Raw genomic sequence first — 23172 nt, 5'->3', positions numbered from 1 at the left:
AGAACCCCATTGAATTGGAGGCTTAATGAGTAAAATAGCATAAATGGGGAGCTTAAGCAAGATGGCGGCTTGACGTTTCCACAGAGACGCTGCTGCGGTCTGGTTGATTTTTGTTTCCTGCCTACCTTTGGTGAAGAGAAAATCGAAGACCCGGGTCTTTCTGGAGGATCCTGTTGCGACTCAGACAGGCCCGAAGGACGTTTTTGTAGAGCGGGGCTCCCGACTGCATTTGCCGGCAGAGAATCCCTCGGCTGGAGAGAGCATGCAGGCTGAGGCATGCGAGTTCTCCTTTGAGGGTGCCATACTGTACCTGGAGGAGCGGAGCCCGCCGACGCGCCCTGAGGCATCGGAGGAGTGGCTGGATGTGAACCCGATGCAGGACGTCCTTCTGACAACACAGCAGGGAGCAAGGGCTGACCTTGAAAGGAAGCAGGAGCTGAGTAAACCGATGCAGTTGGCAGGGGAACTGCAACAAGCTCAAGTAGTTTCGGAGACTGCTGCTACGACATCAGGTACTGTGATAGTTAACTCGGGCCTTAGAACTGAATTTGTTCCCCTACAGAGGCCGAAGGTTATCAACATGAAATCAATTTGGGGACTATTTCCAATTTACAAATCTCTTTGAATAACCAAATGGAGTAACTTTCCACAAAGTGTACTACGGTGCTCTCAGAAAATCTACAATTAAAGACAAGAGTATTGACTTTGGAAAATAAATTGGATGAAATGGAAATTAGAGTACAAACTTTGGCAACCCAAGCTTTGATTTGGATTAAAGATAATGCAACTTTGCACTTTAAACAGGAAATGATAGAAAACTATACTAGGAGGTCCAATTTGAGGATTATCGATTTTCCTAAACAATTTCCAATAACTGTAATAGTTATGTTTAAAAGATATTTGAATAAAATTTTGAAAGTTCCGCCTATCTCCAAAATATATTATTTACTTAGAAGGATAAAATCACAAAGTCCTAACCAGCAGAATTTATCTGCTGATAGTTTGGACTTATCCAATTTCCTGGAAAGAATGGATATAGAGGCCCAGGTGTCAGCCACTTTGTTGGTACAATTTGCTATGGATTTTGACATATGTTTTTTAAATATAAAGATGTTCCCTTTATGTCAAATTTAATAAGAATGTATTCTGATGTATCTCGTCAAATTCAGAAGAGAAGGAAACAGTTTCTTATTTGGAGACCTCAAGCACGGCCAGTTGGGTGCAACATTCCTGAGGTAAATGTGTTTTGGTTTTTAAAGAAAACAGATATGTTTTCTATGAGCCAAAGCAGCTATCGAAATTTATATCTGCTAAAGGGTAACTTATTTTGATAACATGAGTTTTGTTGCAGTCGTTTAGCTCATTAAGGAAAAGGTCCAGAGTCAACTAGCCTCATCTTTGGTTTTCCTTTTTACTTTCTAATCTAATCTAATCTAATCTAATACTTAGGTTTGTATACCGCATCATCTCCACGTTCGTAGAGCACTGAGTTAAATTTCAGCTCCGTCTCTATTTATAGTGGACTAACTACAACTTGCTATTCTAAAAAATTTCCTTATTTCTTGGTATGAAATTGTTATATTTCACTGTTGAATGTTTGTCAGTAAGATGTTTTTTCTTCTTCTTTTTTTTGACTTGTAAGATTGTTGAAATGTAAAATTAAATAAAGAATAACGATTAAAATAGTATAAATGGAAATTCATTGTCAATTGTTCTGCATGCTTTGTAAACAGTAATGCAAAAGTTTAACTTGTAAATATGTTAGTAGTTACTAAAATAAAGTAACTAGTTACTTAATATAGTCAAATCTTATAAAGAAAACTAGTTATATTTATAGTTATCTAAAAGTGTAACTAATTACAGTAACAAGCGTTACTGTAACTAGTTACTACTCTGCTCTGTCTGTAACTTTGTCATAAAAGTTTCACTGAAAGTGCATTTCCGTGGAAGTTTATAGCAGACTCTTCTATTGCTTTCCACCTTCTGGTATAAGTGTAAGCAACCTGCAAAATTCGGTCAGCTCCTTGTGAGAGTGAATGGTGTAACTTCTTTCCTACTGGTAGTGACGGTGGCGACTGTAGAGTTGAAGAGGAGGGCTCCACTTTACACTGCGAGGCATAGAGCCCGCTTCTCTGCCTTCCTCTCCCGGAATATGAACGGAAGTAGAACGCTCGCAGTACCGCGAGAGAAGGGAGGGCACACAGAGGAGAGGGGAGACGAGAGGAGAGGAGAGGGGGCGGTTGTTGGTGTTTGGCGCCGGTGGAGGGAGTCATTCCTGCAAGCAGCACTTCCGGTCGGCATTTTGTTCCGAGAGGGAGAGAGAGCGACCAAGAGAGAGAACCCTTTTCCGTCTTTAGCCAGCCGCCACTTGTGAAGCCGCGGAAGAAGGTAAAGACAGGATCGTCCGGATAACTGCCGGGTCCTGAAAATCCTGCTTTCGCCCAGTCCAGGAGAGCGCGAGCGATAGAAAAACGAGGGAGCAAGAAGAGAAGGAGAAGAGCCGGGACTCGGCCCCGCGCGCCTCACCGAAGAACCGGTTCCGTCTGGTTTTTATTTTTTATTTTTTTTTTTAAGGTTTAGATGCACACATTCAGCCATGTATATATACCATCGTTTTAAGAGATATAAAGCCCTGCATATACTGTAAAATAAAAATCTACAAAGCACGCACCTAAGGGAAAGGGGAGAGCGGAGAGAGTGAGACGGAAGAGGTTGGCCTCGGCTGGGAGCCCTCCGTCTCTTCATGTTTGCTGCACTGAGACGGAAGAAGAGCGAGCCCTCCCGACCCGGATTATTATTGTTATATTATTTCTTCTCGACAGTGGAACTGTGAGAAATAGGATCTTTAAGCCTGATCCCCGTTCGGATTTAAGAAGCGGATTCCCTGAGGTAAAAATTCTTCCTTTTTTCGTACTGTGTATTTGTGTGTATTTATTTAACCCGTCCAGCGGTTGGCGGGCCGGCCTCGGTGTAATCGGATCCCTAGGAGTCGGAGCTCCGACTTCTGGAGGTTTCTGTTTCTCTCGCCTCTGCCTCTTTTATTTGGGGAAGGAGGACGGGGTCGTATGTATGTATGTATGTACGTACAAGTTTTGCTAGGCAATTTTATCTTCACCTTCGTTCCTCTCTTTTTGCTGTTGTTGTTGTTGAATTCCCCCTCTCCTCATTCTTCTGTGACTCGATTTGTGTTTCTTCCCCCGCCCCCGAAAGCGGAAGAGGCTGCACAGGCCCGGGGCAGAGGCACAGGCCGCGGGCCCGCTCCTGAACTCCAGCCCGGGGATTAGGGAGTGCTTCGACTGTGCGGCGCCTCCTCCTGCTGTCACAGGCTGCTGGCCGAACAAAAAGTGAAGGGGGAACGGGTGCTGTAACTTCCATTGCACGGGCCGGGCCTGAGTTCCACAGATTCACAGCCTCAGTGTTCCCTACTTTGTTTTTCTCGTTTCTTTTTTTGTCTTTCTGGTTTATTGACTACCCCACCCCCTTTTGGCAAATGTTGGTGTGTTCAAAACTTGCAGGACATAAGTTTATTAGGTGCCTAGACGAAAAGCACGGAGGTCTTAAAAATTTCATTAAATTGCAAACACTGAGTATTTTATTGCTAGGTAAATGTTATTTGACGTGGACTAATCTTGTTAAATAGGTGACGTGATGATGAATCACCGTGACTTTCATCTGTAGAATGATTTCAAATAGCTAAATCAAAAATGTGTGTAAATTCTTTGATTTCTACCACATCCGAACTTAATTTGTGTTCAGTGTGAGCATGGAGTGCAGTAGAGATTCCACCTCTTCTCCTTCCCCCCTCCCCCAGAAAATGGAAATCCTGTTATATTAAGGAAATAAAGATGAAAGGAGAATGATTGGATCTTGCAGATGATGGAAAGAGAATGATTGGATCTTGCAGTGCAGAGTATTTTAAAGACTTGGTACGGATTTGTTTGGTGTAGGAGATGTTTTGGAATATGTAATTAAAGAAATGTTATCTGAACAGATCAAATGTTCTTTACACATGGCTAATAAGTGGTCAAATTTTGACAGTTTATAAGTAATAGTAGGTGTTGTCTTGCAGGAAATATAATTATATACCTGTTAAAGTAGTGTCCTGATTGTGAGACATGATTTGCACTAAAAAGCCACAAAATCTCCCAGTCATTCTGTTAAAACAGATATTTATTTTTATTTTTGAATCAAAAGAAATGCTGAAATAAACTGCATAGTTAAGAAGTGTTACTAATATGCATTAGAGTTGATGTAGCTCTCTCATAGGAGAGTTTTAATGTTGACATACGTATTAAGTAACGAGTAGTACTGTATCCATATCTTTCATAGATCAGGGAACAGTTTGGATTGTAGAAAGGCTGAAGATCCTACTGATTCTTAGTCTTTACCTTTCTTTCTCTCCTATCTCTTAATCTACTTGAGGGTAAGTCTGTCTTTGTGCTGCTGCTCTTGTTAATTGCAACAGGGCCTGGGCCTAATGCTGCATGGAGCTTGCTTGCTTCATGACTTTTACTTGTCTGGGAGAAAAAGGAAATGTGAGTTATCTTTAGCGTTCTTCTTTCTGTTGATTTATGCAGCCCTGACTTAGAGGAAAGGCCTTATGTAAGGCAAATTTTGTTCGCAAGAAAGGAAGGGCTATGAACACATTTGTTGTGGTTTGGGTCTTTTTTTTTTCATCATCAGGAAGCGACATTAACAGTAAAAAAAAAGTAGACTTACCCAATCATTGCACAGTTGTCGCTGATAATTAGGTTTCCATTTTTTCTTGATGCACACCGTATGAAATATAAATTGTTAACGGGATTTCTTTCTTTCCTGTTAGTCAATTTAAAGCGAGTGTAGAAAATGAGATCCGGGAGCTTGCCACAATAGCTGCGTCGTTTATGTGGTGTCCATCTCAATTACTTTTTATAACTTTTTGTATCAGCGGAATCCGGAAGAAAGTTGATTTGGCACAGTAGTTTGTGTGGTAATGCCATATAGAGAGTAAGTTAGCCCATGTCCTAGCTGGTGACGAAGATATCGTTGTCATTTGGGTTAGTTTCTGTTTTCATTTGCCCATGTAGTTGTGATTTCTACACAAAGCTGGTAATAGTTTTTCTTTGGTAGGTTGCTAGTTCTTAGTTTTACTCGCTTTAGGAATGATCTTATTTTCGTTTTGAAACATTTTATTTTAGCTCTGGCTAGAGTTCAGCATTCAAGTAGATACTTATTTTACAAGAATAGTCATTTCCTTAGCAACAGCAGCAGATGAATCCAGAGACCAATGGGATAGCACACATCTACCAGCAGGCGGAGATAGAGAAACTGATTAACAGGTGGTCCTATTGGCTGGCACGCCTCCTGTATCTCCAGTATTCTCTATCTCCCAGCAGGTGATGGTCACTATTCCACTAGCTCCTGGAATCTGGCTGTGACTGGGCCTTTATTTCTCCCGTTGAGGCTTTCTCTTCAGTGAGCTGGCTAATCTATTTCTCCTGTTGAGATCATCTCTTCAGTGAGACAGGGGTGTCCAGCTGAACGGTGCCGGCTTTAGAGGTTACACTTGGGCCACCCCTTGTCCCTGTCTCACCCTCCCTCCAATGATAGAGGGTCTGCCTTGGTCCCTATTTTTTCTTCTTTCCCGTTCAAAAAGAAAAAAAAAAAAAGGGGACTACGCAGCTGCATTTTTGCCCTGCTAGTGCTGAGCAGCTGGTGTTTCCCGGCATCTACCGGCACTATTCTGTAGGTTGTGAGTATGTGTTTCATTCTACTTGTCTTTGAACTTTGTGGTTGTGTGAGAGTTGCTGGTTCTTGACTGGCAGTTTTGTTGTGCGGTGGAATGTGGTTTTATAAGAGGTTGCTTCGGTGAAGGGCCTATCACTCGATTGAGGGAGCCTCTGCCTTTCCCACGCATAAGTGAGGAGAGTTTCTTTTCTTGCCCTGGCGCTTGGGCTGCGGCATTGGTAGTTTCTGGGGCATAGTTTTCTCAGCGCTGCCGCGGCCTGTGGAAAGGTGCGACTTTGTGTGGCTCTCGGTGTGGCCTCGGGGATGTGAGGATGGCTCCGGGTGTGTTTTACAGTGCCTGGACTGGAGCCGGGTCTTTCTGGAGCGCGAGTGGCACGGCTTGTTCTCCACTGCTGTTGGGAGCTGAGCGCTTTCCTACTTCCCTCCCTGAGGTGTATTTTGCAATGGATATTGAAAAGTGTGTAGGACGCGGCTGAATAGTTTTATATATATATATTTACTTCGGCTATAGGCTCCGAGTCTGTTGTTGCTGCACTGTTCTCAGAGCCAGCCTGTTTTGGCGCGAAACAGTCACGCGCTTGGGTCGCCGGCACCGCGTCGCTCGGGGAGTTATTTTGGCAAGCTGACTTTCTCAGCGCGTGCCTCGACTTCTCCTTTGCGGGGCTGTTTGCTTCTGTTTTGGCTATGAGTTCTCGGTCTTTTTTTTTTTTTTTTTTTTACAGCACTGTTCTAGGAGCCGGCCGGTTTTGGTTCTGGCGCGAAACTGCCCCTCGCTCGGGTCCCCGGCGCCGCGGCGTTCAGTGAGTCCTGTCCTGCTGCTGCCTTATCAGCGTGTACCGCGGCTTCTCTTTTTTGGGGTCGCATCGTCAGCCCTGTTGGAAACAGCTTTGCCCCGTATTGCGGTGCTCAAGTTTGCTGTGTGTGGGTATTCCACCGGCTTCTCTTGCCGAGAAGCAGCTAGTTGTTCTTGGGGGCTCTCCCATTATATCCCTAGGCACCTACACGAAAGGTTCTGCCCTGGGTTTGGCCGCCTGCACTCGGTTGTGCTACCTTATGGGTTGGCAGATGGCACGGTGGAGTAGGTCACCGTGTGCCTGTGTTTCATTCGGGTGGTTCATTGCCTCACTCGGGGTTTTGGTAACGTGAGGCGGTGTTGGAGGTTTCATTAGTCTTTCTGCCTATGTACAGTGCTGCGTGCGTCTGGTAGTGATCTAGGCATATTTCTTCACGGTAGTATGCAGAACTTCCGAGTTGGGGGGGTCTCTCTTGAGGCCTGATGGCTCTTTTCTTCTTCCATTGGGCCTGATTGTCTCCAGGGTTGGCCGATTTTTCATACTTATCGCGTGGTGGTCGCCTTCATGGTGCGTGCTAGACGGCCCTCCACTCTAGTAGAACAGTCTAGGAGGCTGCTGATCCCTAGGGGTGGATATCTCTGCTTGCGAGTTCGTAGGGTAGCTTGCGCTGTATGCCTATTGAAATCATCCCTTAAGCTCTTTTGGAGTGGACACATGGTCTGTTTTCTGGCAAGGTACAGATCGTGTCTATGGAGAGGTGTATGGTGCTTCTGGATTACGCCTGGTGAGCATTGTCTTCCCTTAGCATGCATGGAATTAAGGCGGGTTGCTGTGTGTCCTCATGCCCCCTTTTACATCGCAAGACGGTGTTTTTCCAGGTTTGTATTTTTGTATCATCTTCTTCCACTGCAGATTTTTTCTTTGTGTCACCGGGTATTGGCCTTCCAAAGGTTGCACTAAGTTAGTTTTTTCCAGATCTATGGGCAGCCATTCCATTTGCTTCAAGGTGCCTAAGGGGGGGGGGGGGGAATTGGTCAGGCGGGGGCTGGATCTCATTCTGGTCACTTCGTTTCTCAGAGTTTGACATTTCGTGAGCAACACGGTGAGAATATTTACAATTTCCCTATGGTCACCGCATTGGCACTTTCTTCGCTTAGCTCTCTTCGAGCAGCGCTATCAGTTTTGGCAGAGGCCATTTGGCCTTGCCTTGGCTCCATGACCTTTTTATAACATGGGGTAGTAGTAGCATTTTGGTGCACACGAGAGATTCGGGTACTTTCTTTCTTAGCCAATTGCTTGATTTTGATGTATTTCAGCCAGGCCAATTTGTGTGACAACGGGTGGTTTCTTTTATCTGAACTTCTTTTCTTCAATTCTTTGGATGTGACTCTTCCGTTTCCAAAGAACTCTTTTCTCCTATCCTATGTATTGGAATAGCAGGGGCTGTTGCTCTCGGGAGAGAGGACTGTGTTTTTTTCCCAGCGTCTGGGGCGACAGGTTGCAGTCTCCGGTTTGCTTTCTTCAGTCACCGGGTCTAAGAGTATGGGATCCTGTACATGTTCTAGGATTTATGGGGGTGACTCCACTGGGAACTTTATCTCGCTTTCACATGAGACCACTGCAGCAGTTGCTTTTGTTCCAGTGGTTCCCGGTATCTCAAGGCTCCAGTTGCAGTATCTAATTGACTCCTCAAGCATTGCCCATATAGTTGGGTGGCTCGGCGAGATTAATCTTTTCAAAGGCATTCCTCGATCCTTGATGGACAGGATCAAAGTCACCACACATCCCAAGCTGTCGGGTTGAGGGGCTCCATGCCTTCGCTACCCAGCGCAAGGAGTCAGTACTCATTCATTCTTCTGATCTGTAGCTTGGTCAGGCTCTCATTTCAGGAGTTCGTACCATTCTTCACGGAATGCGGATAACGGTCTTTTGGGCCTGTGTTATGACTGGGGTATTTCTCTACAGCCAGGAAGGTTCGTGGGATATGTGAGCTACGTGAGTAATGGTGCTCCTTCCATGGATGGAATCTCATCTTCCTCTGCTGTCAGTGCGTCGTGTTTCAGGACAGGAAATGGGTTTAGATGGTCTTTCTATCCACAAATTCTGCACATGGACCGTCTCTTGTAGGTTCCCCTGTACAGCGCTGTGTACGCCTTTCAGCGCTTTGGAAATACTAAATTGTAGTGGTAACATCTTCTACATCCTGTAAATTGGGGACTATTTGCTCAGGCGTTCCAGCTCTGTGTATAAAGGTGAGATCTCCTGGAGCCAGACCTCGTGGCCTCTTCTCGACATTCAGAGCTTCCTCGCTTCTTCAGCAGTCGCAGGGAGTGACAGTCAGAGGGGGTAGCAGCGTTGCTTCTTTCTATCCTCTGGTTTCTCTTTTTAGGTGTTTTCCCCTGGCTGAGGATTGGATGGTTTTGCAATCTCAAGCTCGCTTTCCGGGTGCAGTAATTAGAGAACCTCCAACTTCGCTGCGCCGTCCTGCTACGCGGATCTGGTGTGTCTTTTGACAGTTGATCTGTTGAAATTCTTGGTATCGCCGGATTTACTCAATTAGGGTCCGTTCCACATGGATATTCATCCTAATTTGGTATTACGGCCTAGCTTTTGGAAGTCATGGCGGCGTGTAAGGGTTATGCGAAGCAGGTTGTTTCTTCTCTTCTCTAGGTGATGCAGACGTGTTCACCTGTGGTTTCTGCTTCCGTTTGGGGGCTTTTTCTTTCTTGGGTAATTCTCCACATTGGCACTCTTCCTGAGTTCTCTGCTTTATATTATTTCTTTTTTGGCACGAGCGTATTGCCAAGGGCTTCGCGTTCCTTTCCCTTCTGCTTCAGGTGGCAATATTAGCTTGTTACAGGGGTTCGGTATCTCACTCTTCAATTACTTTTCGGCTTCCCGTAGTTCAGTTTCTCTCAGGCGTACAGTATCTTCGTACGCCTCTTAGGGAGCCCTGTCCAGAGTGCTGTCTTCAGATGCTTGGCTGTTTCCAATAGGCTTAGTTTTCAACCTTATCTTTTGTGACTCTAAAAGGCGGTACCATTGAACATGGTGTTTCTTGTGGCCATGGCTTCTGTTCGCCGGTTTTCTGAGTTGCAGGCCTTGTCCGGTGGGTTCTTGTTTTTGATTTGCAACTTCTGGGGTGTCAGTTAGGACAGTACCATTATTTCTTTCTACAGTGGTGTCATCTTTTCTTTTATGCCGCTCTCACCTTTCCTTCCTTCTTCCTGGGAGGTGGAATGGGGCAACAAGCTTTTCATCTCAGCATTTTTTTTGGGGGGGGGAAAAAAGTGCATATCATTCTCCGCACTCTAGGTTTATAACGCCTTTTGGTCATTTAGATCACCTCTTTTTCCAGGGGTGCAACAGCCATATGGTAGCGTCCATAGCCTCCATTGCTTGACGGGTCCAGGAGGGCATTCTTTGTGCTTCCTGGGCGGCAGAACTTTATGACCATTCGGCAGCTTCTTGGACATAGTCCGCAGGTTTTTTTCTCCTTGGCGGAGTTTTGTCATGTGGCTACTTGGTTTTCCAAGCTTCCTTTATCTTGGCTTTGCTGGTTGGATGTGGGGGCGCATGCAGAGGCTGCCTGCGTTTGGTGCTTCGGTTGCGGAGGTGGCATTTGCTTCCCACCCAGTTTGTGGATTGCTTTGCTACATCCCATTGGTCTCTGGATTCATCTGCTGCTGTTGCTAAGGAAGGAAAAATTATGTTCTTACCTGTTAATTTTCTTTCCTTTAGACGCAGCAGATGAATCCAGAGCCCCACCCTTTCTCGATTTTGGCTGTCGTTTTTTTTCTTTTGCAACATTTGGTGTCTGTTATTATTGCTAGTTGTCTTCGGTCTTATTGCCTTTTGATATTGGTTATAGGAAATAAGTTTTTTACGTGCTATGCTTATTGATGGTTACGGATGCTTGGGCAAGGAGCATTACTGGAGATGCAAGAGGCGTGCCAGCCAATAGGACCACCTGTTAATCAGTTTCTCTATCTCCGCCTGCTGGTAGATGTGTGCTATCCCATTGGTCTCTGGATTCATCTGCTGTGTCTAAAGGAAAGAAAATTAACAGGTAAGAACATAATTTTTCCTTCAGTGTTTTTAGAAAGAATCGATTTTGTAATATCTTGCTTTAAAGCAGAAATAAAAAAAGTTACATTTATAATTTAAGCTGGCATTTCAATACACCTAGGGTCAATAATTACATTGTTAATCTTTGGCTATAGCTTATGTAAATTGTACATTACTGTTTTCACAAATTCTCAGTGTGTAGTCTTACAGTTTATTATTATTTCCAGTACTATTATAATATTAGGGAACTGCTTTGACCCAGTCTGATCTTAATGTTTTGGGCCCCTTTTACAAAGCCTTGATTATCCCAGGACAAGCAGGCAGCATATTCCCACACATGGGTGACGTCACCGACGGAGCCCCGCAGCGGACAGTCTCGAAAGCAAACTTGCTTGAAGATCTCGAGCTCTCGAGTGCTGCATCGCGCATGCGCGCGTGCCTTCCCAGCCGAACTAGGGGGCGCATCTCCTGTGAAGATCCTCAATTCAACGTTTTCCGCGGAGCTGAGAAGACTTGTCGACTTGGTTCCCGTAGCGTTGTGCCTTCTCTTCACCGCGGCTGAGTACTGTTTGTTGTTTTCGGTCGCTGTGTTCTCGTTCTTTTTTTTTCTTTTCAAAAAAAAAAAAAAAAATACAATTTATTTTGTGTTTTATTGTCGTCGGGTTGGGAGATTGAGGCCTAGGCCTCTCTTCCTCGTTCTCGACACGGACTTTGTCCTATCTATGTCCCGGCCTGTTACCGGGTTTAAAAGGTGTTATCAGTGCTGCAGGACTATCTCCATCACTGATCCCCATAGTCGGTGTATGATTTGTCTCGGGTCGACTCATCGCCCGGAAGATTGTCTTCGCTGCCTCACTCTTCAACCTCGTGCCTTCAAGCGCCGCTGCGACAGGTTCTTAGAACTTTTTCCTCGAATGGAGCCTGAAAAAGCTATGGCCTCGGTCGAGGCAGCTGTTAAGCCCTCGACTTCGGGACAATCCTCGAGTGCTAAGACCTCGACCTCGCCTCCTCGACAAGCCTCGGCCTCGAAGACCTCCGGGTCCTCGGCCTCGAAGGCCTCGGCGGTGTCCTCGAAGCCTGGATTGGGGGGTAAGTCTCCTGCTTCCTTTTCAGGTACCATCCTTAAGAAACCGACGGAGTCTGCGTCTACGCAACCTGGGGCTCCAGGTTCGACTCCGTCTTCTCGACCATCTTCAAAACGTGCTTCCAAGTCCAGGGAATACTCTCATTCGAGGTTGCCCTCCTTGGAACGCATGAGACCACCTGTGACTCCGAGTCCCTTGGTCTCCGTCCCCATGTTTGAGGACATGCTTAAGTCAATTTTGACTACGCAGATTTCCTCGATAGTGGCTCAGTTGGTCCCGGCCTCGACTCTGTCTTCGCAACTCCAGCCTGAGCAGCAGTCTGCACCTCGTCGACGGTCTCCTCGTCGCAGGTCTCGATCTAAGGTTTCCTCGTCGGATTCCTCTCCTGAACGGATTTCTAAACTATCGTTGCCTCGATCGAAGCATCGGTTTCGGTCTTCGAAGCTCACTCCCTCGAAGAGCTCGAGGCCTTCGGATCTCACTTCGAAAATTGTGCCTCACTCTCACAGTACCGTTGCCTCTTCGGTTTCATCGAGGCATTCGAGGTCGAGGACTCCGCCTTCGAGGCGTTTATCTCGGGATCGATCTCCTCTGGCTAAACCTCGCACTCCGAGCACCTCTCCATCTCGGAGTCTTAAGCGGAAGCATTCAGCCACTCCTCCTCTGACTGGCAGTGGAGCATCCTCTATCACTTTGCACCTCGAATTGGAGCCAGTCTCTCAATATTCGCGCGAGGCTTCTCCATCGTTTTCAGTGGCGCCTCATTCTCGTTCTGCCTCCCCTGAGGAAGCCTCGACTTCAAAGTCTTCTTCGTTTGCGAAATTTGTTTTCGACATGGGGCAGGCACTTAACATCGACTTGCATTCCGATTCTAAGTACACGCCCGAATATTTGGCGGATATGGAGCTTTCCCATCCTCCTAAGGAGACTTTGCGTCTGCCCATGACACCGGTGCTGAAGCAGACTTTCCTGCGGAATATGGAGACTCCTTATTCTGTGACAGCGATCCCCTCGAAGTTGGAGTCTCGGTATCGCACTGTTCCCTGCAAAGGTTTCGAGAAATCACAACTTTCTCATCAGTCTCTAGTGGTGGAATCGTCCCTGAAGAAGGCTCATCCTTCTAAGGTGTCTGCAACAGTCCCACCGGGGCGCGAAGGGCGCACTATGGACAAGTTTGGGCGCAGACTTTATCAAAATTCGATGATGACAAATTGAATTTTGAACTACAACTATGTCTTTACTTCATATTTTAATTATTTTTTGAAGCAGTTGTCATCCTTTTGCCCAGACTGGCCCAGAGAACGCCTTTCTGAATATAAACAATTATTCAGTCTCTCTCTCAATTGCGTCTCTTCATGTTGCAGGCATCTTATGATGCTTTTGAGCTTTCTTCCAGGGTCTCGGCATTTGCAGTGGCCATGCGACGTCTTGCATGGCTCAGAATAGTGGACATAAGAACATAAGCAGTGCCTCTGCCGGGTCAGACCACAGGTCCATCCTGCCCAGTAGTCCGCTCCCGCGGTGGCCAAAAACAGGTCAAGGCCTGTCTGAATCATCAGAAGGGGCTCCCCTGCCACCTTGGTTTCCCATTTAAGTTCTGCCCTCCTATCGAAGTCCTAGCCCTCCGGTCTTGCACATGCACGACCAGGTTGGTTTACTCAGTACCCCACAATCCCTCTATCCCTCAGGAATCCATCCAATCCCTGCTTGAATCCCTGTACCGTACTCTGCCTGATCACTTCCTCCGGTAGCGCATTCCAAGTGTCCACTACCCTTTGGGTGAAAAAGAACTTCCTTGCATTTGTTTTGAACCTGTCTCCCTTCAGTTTCTCAGAATGCCCCCTCGTATTTGCTGTCCCCTTCAGTCTGAAGAATCTGTCCCTATCCACCCTCTCTATGCCCCTCATGATCTTGAAGGTCTCTATCATATCTCCCCTGAGTCTCCTTTTCTCCAGAGAGAAGAGCCCCAGCCTATCCAGCCTCTCGGCGTACGAGCAGTGTTCCAGCCCTTTTACCATTTTTGTTGCTCTCCTTTGGACTCTCTCAAGTACCGCCATGTCCTTCTTGAGGTGCGGCGACCAATACTGAACGCAGTATTCCAGATGCGGACGTACCATCGCTCGATACAATGGCATGATGACTTCCCGTGTTCTGGTTGTTATGCCCTTCTTTATGATGCCCAGCATCCTGTTGGCTTTTTTCGAGGCTGCTGCGCACTGTGCAGATGGCTTCAGTGATGCATCCACCAGCACACCCAAGTCTCTCTCGAGTCTGCTGTCTCCCAACAATACCCCCCCCAATTTGTAGTTGAACAACGGGTTCTTTTTCCCTATATGCATGACCTTGCATTTGTCCACGTTGAAGCGCATTTGCCATTTGTTTGCCCAGTCTTCCAGCTTGTCCAGGTCCCTTTGTAGGTCCTCACACTCCTCCCTGGGTCCTAACTCTGCCGCACATTTTGGTATCATCTGCGAATTTTATAACCTCACACTTTGCCTCCTTTTCCAGGTCATTGATGAATATGTTAAAGAGTAAAGGCCCCAGCACCGATCCCTGTGGCACACCGCTCGTGACTCCCCGCCAGTCAGAATATTGGCCCTTTACTCCAACCCTCTGCAGTCTACCCGACAGCCAGTGCTTGATCCATCTGTGCACATCCCCTCCCACCCCGTGGCTCCACAGTTTCTTAAGTAGCCTTTCATGTGGCACCTTGTCGAAAGCCTTTTGAAAGTCGAGGTAAACGATGTCTATGGGCTCCCCATTGTCCATTCCAACTTACAGGATCGTTTAGCGAACCTGCCGTGCCTAGGTTCTGAGCTTTTTGATGACTCGATTGAGGCGGCTACTAAAAGGCTCTCTGAGCATGAACGCTCCTTCGCCTCTCTTCTTCGTCCAAAACCAAAACCTTCTGCGACTAGAGCTTACAAACCTCTAGCTCGTCGCTACCCGATGAAGTCCACGCCGGCTTTCTCTAGGCCTTCACCTAGACGGCCCCAGCAACAACGTCCTTAAAAGTCCCAGGCGCCTGCTCCAACCAAAACAGCTCCGTCTTTTTGACGGTCCAGTGGTGAGCATTCCAACCTCTTTGCATCCAAACTCCTCCCTACCCATCGGAGGTCGCCTTTCCCTTTTTACATCTGTCTGGGAAACCATTACATCGGACCTTTGGGTCCTCACGGTCATCCGCGAGGGATACTCTCTACGCCTACTTCAGGTGCCTCCAGATCACCCTCCAGGAGAGTGTCTTTCCAGTTCCTCGCAACTCCCCCTTCTTCTTCAGGAGGCTCAGGCGCTTCTTCGCCTTCGAGCGGTGGAGGAGATTCCTCCTTCCGAACACAATCTGGGGTTTTACTCCAGATACTTCCTAGTTCCAAAGAAGACGGGGGGGATTTGCGACCCATTCTGGATCTCCGAGCTCTCAACAAATTTCTAGTCTATTCAAAGAGAAATTTTGCATGCTCTCTCTTCCGATTTTGTACTCTCTCATGGATCAGGGAGATTGGATGTGCTCACTGGACCTCAAAGAGGCTTATACTTACATTCCTATCCATTCAAATTTTCGCAAATATCTCCGGTTCAAGGTGGGGAACCTTCATCTTCAATACAGGGTTCTTCCGTTTGGCTTGGCAACCTCTCCCCGGGTCTTCACCAAGTGTCTAGTCGTGGTAGCCGCGGCCCTACGTGCTCGGGGACTTCAAGTTTTTCCTTACCTCGACGATTGGCTTATCAAAGCTCCTTCTCTTCCAGAGGTTACTCAAGCGACCCTTCAGACTATTTCTTTTCTTCAAAGTCTGGGGTTCCATATCAACTTTCCCAAATCTCAGTTGGTTCCAACTCAATCGATCCAATTTATTGGCGCCGTGTTGGATTCTGTTCGCATGAGAGCTTTCCTCCCCCTCAATCGTCAGGACACTCTCTTGCGCCTTTGTCATCACGTAACTTCCCTGTCGTCTCTCACGGCTCGATAAATGATGGTCCTTCTGGGACATATGGCATCTACGGTGCATGTGACTCCCTTTGCAAGACTCCACCTTCGCATTCCTCAGTGGACTCTGGCGTCCCAGTGGCAACAAGCCCTGGATCCGCCTTCTCGTCATATAGTGGTGACGCCTTCATTGAAGAACTCTCTCCGCTCACGGATGCTCTCTTCCAATCTTTCCAGAGGTTTGCATTTTCACCACCTTCCTCATCAGAAAGTTCTCACAACAGATTCGTCCGAATACACATGGGGAGCCCACGTAGATGGTCTCCGTACGTAAGGGTTATGGAACTCAGAGCGATATTTCTTGCTCTCAAAGCTTTTCTTCACCTCCTTCACGACCAAGTAGTCCTTGTTCGGACGGACAATCAAGTAGCGATGTATTATGTCAACAAACAGGGCGGGACGGGTTCCCACTCCCTTTGTCAGGAAGCTCTGAGGTTGTGGCATTGGGCAATTTCTCACAACATCCTTCTTCGCGCTGTTTATATTCAGGGCCTTCAGAATTGCCTTGCAGACAAATTGAGTCGTCTGCTTCAGCCTCACGAATGGACGCTCAACTCCCCCACACTTCGTCAAGTATTCGTTCGATGGGGGACTCCTCGGGTGGATCTCTTTGCGTCACCCAGCAACTTCAAACTACCTCTGTTTTGTTCCCGCATTTTCTTGCCTCTTCGTCTCGAGGCGGATGCTTTTCTTCTGGATTGGAGGGGTCAGTTCCTCTACGCCTTTCCCCCTTTCCCTCTGATTCTCAAAACCCTTGTCAAACTGAAGTCGGACCATGCTACGATGATTCTTATAGCGCCTCGGTGGCCCCGACAACCTTGGTTCTCTCTTCTTCTTCAACTCAGCATCAAGGAACCTCTTCTTCTGCCAGTTTTTCCTTCTCTGCTCACTCAGAGTCAGGGGTCTTTACTTCATCCCAACCTGCAGTCTCTTCACTTGACAGCATGGTTCCTTTCTACTTGACAGATTCTGCTAAATTTTCTCAGTCTGTTCAGGATGTATTTCTGGCTTCCAGAAAACCGTCCACTCGTCAATGTTATGGTCAAAAGTGGACCAGATTCTCGGCTTGGTGTTCCACTCATAGTCTTCAGCCAAAATCTTCTCCTTTGGCTTCCGTTCTGGATTATTTGCTTCATTTATCTCAGTCAGGTCTTCAATCCACATCTATTAGAGTTCATCTTAGTGCAATTGCTGCTTTTCATCAGCCTTTGGATGGGAAACCGCTCTCGGCACACCCTCTGGTTTCTCGTTTTATGAAGGGCCTTTTTAATCTCCATCCACCTGTCAAACCGCCTCCTGTTGTATGGGATCTTAATGTTGTTCTGGCTCAACTGATGAAACCTCCTTTTCAACCTATTGACTTGGCTCATTTTAAATATCTTACTTGGAAAACTGTTTTCTTGATTGCCCTCACTTCAGCTCGTCGAGTTAGTGAGTTGCAAGCTTTGATCTCGGACCCGCCTTTCACAGTTTTTCACCATGATAAGGTAGTTCTCCGTACACATCCCAAATTCTTACCTAAAGTAGTGTCTGATTTTCATATCAATCAATCTATTGTGCTACCGGTATTTTTTCCTAAGCCGCATTCTCACCCTGGTGAGGCGTCACTGCATACTTTGGACTGTAAACGTGCGTTGGCATTTTATCTTCAACGTACTCAATCTCACAGAACTTCTCCTCAACTCTTCATTTCTTTTGACCCAAATAGATTAGGTCATCCCGTCTCAAAGCGCACCATCTCCAACTGGATGGCTGCTTGCATTTCTTTCTGCTATGCTCAGGCTGGTCTTCCTCTACAGGGTCGAGTGACGGGCCACAAAGTTAGAGCTATGGCGGCTTCTGTCGCTTTCCTCAGATCGACTCCTATTGAGGAAATTTGCAAGGCTGCCACTTGGTCCTCGGTTCATACTTTCACCTCTCATTACTGTCTGGATACTTTATCCAGGAGGGATGGCCATTTTGGCCAATCTGTTTTGCAAAATCTTTTTTCGTAAATTGCCAACTTCCCTCCCCCCTTTTTACTTAGCTTGGAGGTCACCCATATGTGGGAATATGCTGCCTGCTTGTCCTGGGATAAAGCACAGTTACTTACCGTAACAGGTGTTATCCAGGGACAGCAGGCAGATATTCCCACAACCCTCCCACCTCCCCTGGTTAGCTTCTTAGCTTGGTATCTGAACTGAGGATCCTCACAGGAGATGCGCCCCCTAGTTCGGGCGGGAAGGCACGCGCGCATGCGCGATGCAGCACTCGAGAGCTCGAGATCTTCAAGCAAGTTTGCTTTCGAGGCTGTCCGCTGCGGGGCTCCGTCGGTGACATCACCCATGTGTGGGAATATTTGCCTGCTGTCCCTGGATAACACCTGTTATGGTAAGTAACTGTGCTTAATGAGTCCTGGTGTGGCAAATGCAATGCAGCCCATAGGAATTGAATGGGTTGTGTCACATTTACCGCATGGGAATCGCTATCACTGTTTTGTTAAAAGGGCCCTTAATATTTTATTATGGATCAGGCACTCTGTCTAGCTGAAAATCATTCTTTTTATATTGATAGATTCTGAGAGCCACTACTATTTGATTAAATCACCAAGTGCATAGGTTTGATCCAAAGGCCTGTGACAGGGCAATGCAAATGTTTTGGGTGGAGTTCTAGAAACTTTCGCTGTCTGAAACTCGGTCCACAAACTTCTGCATGCATATCATGGGGCTAATTTTCAAAGTGGACATAGAGGTTGCAGGGTAGCAGATTTAGGAGTAATGTTAGGAAGTTCTTTTTCCATGGAGATGGTGGTAGATGCCTAGAATATGCACTCCTAGAATGCACCTCCTGAGGGAGGTTGTGGAAATGAAAATGGTGACGGAATGAAAAAAAGCATGAGATGAGCACAGAGGATCTTTAATTAGAAAATGAATGGTATAAAACAAAAAAAAAAAGCCTATACTGTGCAATCCTGTACAGTTTGTGTCCCATATATGGTGATTTGATTTAGGATGAGCTGGGGAGGGCTCCAATGGCAACTCCAGCTGTGGGAACCTAAAGACAGTGCCGGGCAGACTTCTATGGTCTATTGCCCAAAAATGTTAAAAGACAATTTAACTATGAATATACTGTATAATGAGTGTGACTATTGGGCAGACTGGATGGACCATTCAGGACTGCTGTTATTTAATATGTTACTTTGTTACATACAAAGTGCAAGCATCAGGAACGAATTTGAGTTCAAGTCCAACAGCCACACCATGACTGTTGAACTTGAACTCAAATCCGTTCTTGATGCTTGCCTTGTGATATTTTCCAGGTGGATGGCCTGCAACCATCTTGCTTGCTTTACTCTTTGCGGACATTGTTCCAGGAAGACTTTGAACTCTTAAGCTAAGTGATTTATGAATTTTAGAATACAGTCATATTTATATATATCTCTGTATGATTTTTTGTGGCCCTTCCAATGCTGTTTCTTATATACTGTTTGTTATATATTATATGGTGCTTGGTCTGTTTGTAATGTTTGTGTGTTGGTATGTGTATGTTGCTTTATGAAAGTACTGTGATATTTTGCAATTTTTAAATTACTAAACATGTATAATATTTCTAATTATGTGATTTGAGTACATTGCTCTGATACTATAACACTTTTTTGTGTCATATTATTCTTTGGGGATTCTTTTTTTCTATTTTGAGGTTCATTCCTGAATCTCCTTGTTCATTAGTTATAGCTCTCTGTTTTGCTTTTGTTTAATACAACTAATTTTTAATGTCAAAAAGTGTAAGGTCATACACCTTGGCAACAGAAATCCATGCAGAACTTACACCCTAAATGGCGAGGCCTTAGCAAGAACCACTGCAGAACGTGACTTGGGAGTAATCATTAGTGAAGACATGAAGTCTGCCAACCAAGTGGAGAAAGCTTCATCCAAGGCTAGACAAATGATGGGTTGTACCCGAAGAAGTTTTGTCAGCCGGAAGGTCGAAGTTATAATGCCGTTGTACAGATCCTTGGTGAGACCTCATCTGGAATATTGTGTACAATTCTGGAGACCGCATTATCAAAAAGATGTGCAGAGAATGGAGTCGGTTCAGCGAATGGCCACCAGGATGGTCTCGGGACTCAAGGATCTCCTGTATAAGGAAAGGCTGGGTAAGTTGCAACTATACTCACTCGAGGAGCGTAGAGAGAGGGGAAGATATGATTGAGACGTACAAATATCTCACGGGCTGTATTGAGGTAGAAGAGGATACCTTTTTTCTTAAAGGACCTATGGCAACAAGAGGACATCCGTTGAAACTCAAAGGAGATTTCATGGTGACACCAGGAAGTACTTCTTCACCGAGAGGGTGGTTGATCATTGGAATGGTCTTCCACTGCAGGTAATTCAGGCCAGCAGCACGCTGGACTTCAAGAGAAAATGAGATTAGCTTGTGGGATCACTTCAGGGAAGAATTTAGGGAGTGGGTCATTAGAGTGGGCAGACTTGGTGGACCATGGCCCTTTTCTGCTGTAATCTTCTATGTTTCTATGTAGAGAAAACTGAATTCTGGCAGTGACATCACCAGCATAAACTACAGTATTTTCTGGAACAATCCAGTATTTTTCTCTACCTTCATGCTGACACTGCTTCTGTCCCTTGCCTAGATCCCTGCTCTGCTGACTGCAGCTGCATAGTGTGGTCAAGCCTAACTACCATTTCTAGGTCATAGTTTCAGGACTGTATTTGACTGAACTTGGAGACTGGCTCCAAAGCTCCCAGTCGCACTTCTTAGTGCCACGTTGTGAGACTTCTTTCAGCCCAGCGGGTGTGTGTGTCTTACTGGAGGGGTGCAGGTTCCCATCACCCTGTTTGGGTATACTTCCCCTCCCATGGGCTTCCTCTGTAACTTGTTGATTTTCCAAAAGTTCTCACTTTAGCATTATGTTAGGGGCTAATGCTGTGGTGAAGAACTAAGTAGGGAATTTCCCTTTAAGTGTACCCAGAGAGAGCTGGAGATGCAGAGATGCTGGCCATTTTCAATTTTGGATCTTGCCTTTTGCCCTGACTATAGTGCACATGTGTTCTCCAAAATGATGGTAGTAGTGGAGGCTGCGTAGCTTCACCAGAGGAGTCTTGGGTTCATCTGTACCTGGATGACTGGCTGAGTGTATTCAGTGCTGGAGGGCAGTTAGGCCACCACTTAGAGGTCACCTCTCTTGGTGTTTTCTGAGTGGGGCATGAGATTGACCTATCAGATCTTGGTATGTAGATCTGTTTTGTCTGCTGGTGGAGGACCCCACTTCCACTGCCCAAGGGTCGAGGTCTACTCGGGCAAAGGCTGGTAGGGATGGAAGATCCGGATTCCTTTTGGCTTACAGCATGGGTTTTCATGTGGGTTTTCCCTCGCAGTGACTTCTACCCTGCTTCATTTCAGTAAGTCCTCCAAGTCCTTATCTGGTGCATGTTTGTATCCTGTACGAGGAACAGTCCTTATCTCTCTGGAGGGCTCAGGTTCCCAGTGTTCTGGGTTTCATGCAGCAGGGCTTGGACAAAGGCTGGTCTTGAGTTCCCTGTGGGTCCAGCTTGAGCTCCATATGGGTCCAGATGGCTGTGTTTTCCAACTTTCAGAGGAAAGTGAAGGCATCTCTTTGGCTTTGCATAGAGAGGTAGATCGGTTTCGGAGGGGAGGGGGTGCATCTGTGCTCATAGAGAGGTAGATCAGTTTCGGAGGGGAGGGGGTGCATCTGTGCTCTCCTCTTTGTTCTTCCATTTCTTTTTGGGCCCTCAATATGGTCCTCCGGGTGTTGCTTGAAGCTTAGTCTGATCCCCTATGCCTTGCTTCCATCAAGAATATTACCCTGGATTGTTAGATCAAGATGGCGGTGAGGAGGCCAGACGCAATTTTTGCTCCAGGGAAGATGGACAAAAAAAGGAAGGGTCAGGTAAAAGTGCAGATTCACCCGTCCAGCAAAAAGTGCTGGCCCAGCCTTTGTCCAAACTTCTATATGGGACTTTTTGGCATCTGCAGCTGAGGCAGTAAATTTGAGTGACTCTGGAGTGGCGGGAGGAGACGATGCTCCGCCGTTTGTGGACACCACGCTGAACCCTGAACAACGCGAGACTCCTCTGAGACCAGTACATCTGGCAACGTTGAATGAGGCACCATGGAACACTGATACTGGAGTGCAGGAAGTTGCTTTTGGTGGTGGCGGGCTTCTATTGCCATTGAATGCTCCGACTTTGCCAAGTATTCCCAGGAGAGGCAAAGATTGGATAGTTTCTGAGCAGTTGCCTGGGACAGAAACAACTGCCAATATGAGATTGGAGGGTATATTCAAAGCACCGCAGAGGTATGATAGAGACACTGTCTCTCTGGGAGAGGTCTGTAAAGCTATTGGGAAAATGGAACAATCAGTGAATCAATGTTTGGACAAAATTGCTGAGAGGTTACTTCTCCTTCAAAATCAGGTTGGGAAACATCAAAAGCAACTGGATAATCACTCCAGGAGTCTCCAAAAGTAGAAAAAGATCAGGAAAAAATCCTAGATTGCCAATAAGAATTGGTCAAAGATAAACTGTGTGTACATCAAAAATTGGACCCCTCTTGTCACCAAAGTACTTTGAGGAAACTTTGCCGATTCCTAAGGAGTCTAGGCCACCTTTTTTAACCAGAGCTTTTTATAAAAATTCTGGTGGGTTGGAGAAGGAAAAGGTTGAAAAGAAGAAGGAGACACCTAGGGCTCCTTTTACGAAGCAGTGTTAGCGGCTTTATGCACATTTTTAGCGCGTGCTAATCCCCGCACTAGCCTAAAAACTACCGCCTGCTCTAGAGGAGGCAGTAGCGGCTAGTGCGGCCGGTAAATTAGCGCGAGCTATTACATGTGTTAAACCGCTAACGCGGCTGTGTAAAAGGAGCCCCTAGTTTAGACTTGATGGGGTTTTTTTGGGGGGGGAAAACTCTCAGGCAGTGATTATAACTGCTGGGTTAGTTTTTTTTTTTTTTTTGAAAACTCAGGCAGTGATTATAGCTGCTAAGTTAATACTGATAGTGACCTTTGCAATAGAACCCGATAGAAATTGGATCCTGAGACTCCTTTTACGAAGGTGCACTAAGGCCTTAACGCATGGAATAGCGCCTGCTAGCCGCTACTGTCTCCTTTTGAGCAGGCGGTAGATTTTCAGCTAGCGCGCGCTAAAACCACTAGTGCACCTTCGTAAAAGGAGCCCTCAGTGTTCTCCCCAGAAATTTTTTTCAGCCGGGTGGCATGAAAAAGTCGCCGGGTGGGGTGGGATGGGGAAATTTGGTGGTTAGAATAGGGTCATTAAATCCAGTGGCGTACCTAGTATATATGACAGCCAGTGCTAATCATTTTTAACAACCCTCTCCTCTATATAAAAAAGTTATTTTTTAGTAATAATCCATGAGTCACACAACAAGGGTACACCTAGGACAAGGCAGCATCTTAAACACTGCAGTGAGCACTAGAACACCAACACACACACTGTAAAACTAAACAAACCAGATCCTGCACAATCAATTGATCCTG

The 23172-nt window shown here is 46.2% G+C and overlaps 1 protein-coding gene across 1 annotated transcript in view; it reads left to right on the top strand.

Annotated features, from left to right (window-relative positions):
* Positions 1–2122: 2122 nt before the first annotated feature.
* The window catches only part of NIPBL (NIPBL cohesin loading factor), a 1354860-nt gene continuing 1333810 nt past the window's right edge, over positions 2123–23172 (top strand). The window contains 1 exon segment of the mRNA XM_033932779.1: positions 2123–2889. The gene's annotated coding sequence lies outside the window, so the exon portion shown is untranslated.

Source organism: Geotrypetes seraphini, chromosome 1 (assembly GCF_902459505.1).
Source record: "Geotrypetes seraphini chromosome 1, aGeoSer1.1, whole genome shotgun sequence".
Taxonomy (NCBI): domain Eukaryota; kingdom Metazoa; phylum Chordata; class Amphibia; order Gymnophiona; family Dermophiidae; genus Geotrypetes; species Geotrypetes seraphini.
This window is presented reverse-complemented; position numbering and strand designations above follow the sequence as displayed.